Raw genomic sequence first — 474 nt, 5'->3', positions numbered from 1 at the left:
CAGCCACGTTGTTGAATAAATTACCATCTGTTATTAGAAAGTTAAATACTCTGGCAAAATTCAAGATTGACATCAAAACTCACCTCTTCACGTTTTGGCTCTTTGCAAAGACGTTTTGTAAATACCACCCTTTGCTTATACATTTATGTGCACATTGCTATGATTATCTGCTTGCTTAATGTATAAAAGTGATAGTAAGCCTTTGTTTTTGTTCCACAATTATAACTAATTATATATAATACTATTATCCATATGGTGTAAAGCGCTTTAGGGTAATTTTACAAATTATATAGGGCGTTATATAAATGTTGTATATTATTTATTATTATTATTATTAGAGAATTAACACATATGCTACCACTTCTTTTGATGGCAGTACCTGTATTTATCTATTTATCTATTATTCATATACTTTTAATTCCACTAAATATCCTAAACATAGAGACGTTTTCAAAAGTCAATTTGCGCGAGATA

Source organism: Mizuhopecten yessoensis, unplaced genomic scaffold (genome assembly GCF_002113885.1).
Source record: "Mizuhopecten yessoensis strain PY_sf001 unplaced genomic scaffold, ASM211388v2 scaffold10651, whole genome shotgun sequence".
In the NCBI taxonomy this organism is placed as follows: domain Eukaryota; kingdom Metazoa; phylum Mollusca; class Bivalvia; order Pectinida; family Pectinidae; genus Mizuhopecten; species Mizuhopecten yessoensis.
The sequence above is the reverse complement of the archived record's forward strand: the minus strand, read 5'-3'. Positions refer to the sequence as shown.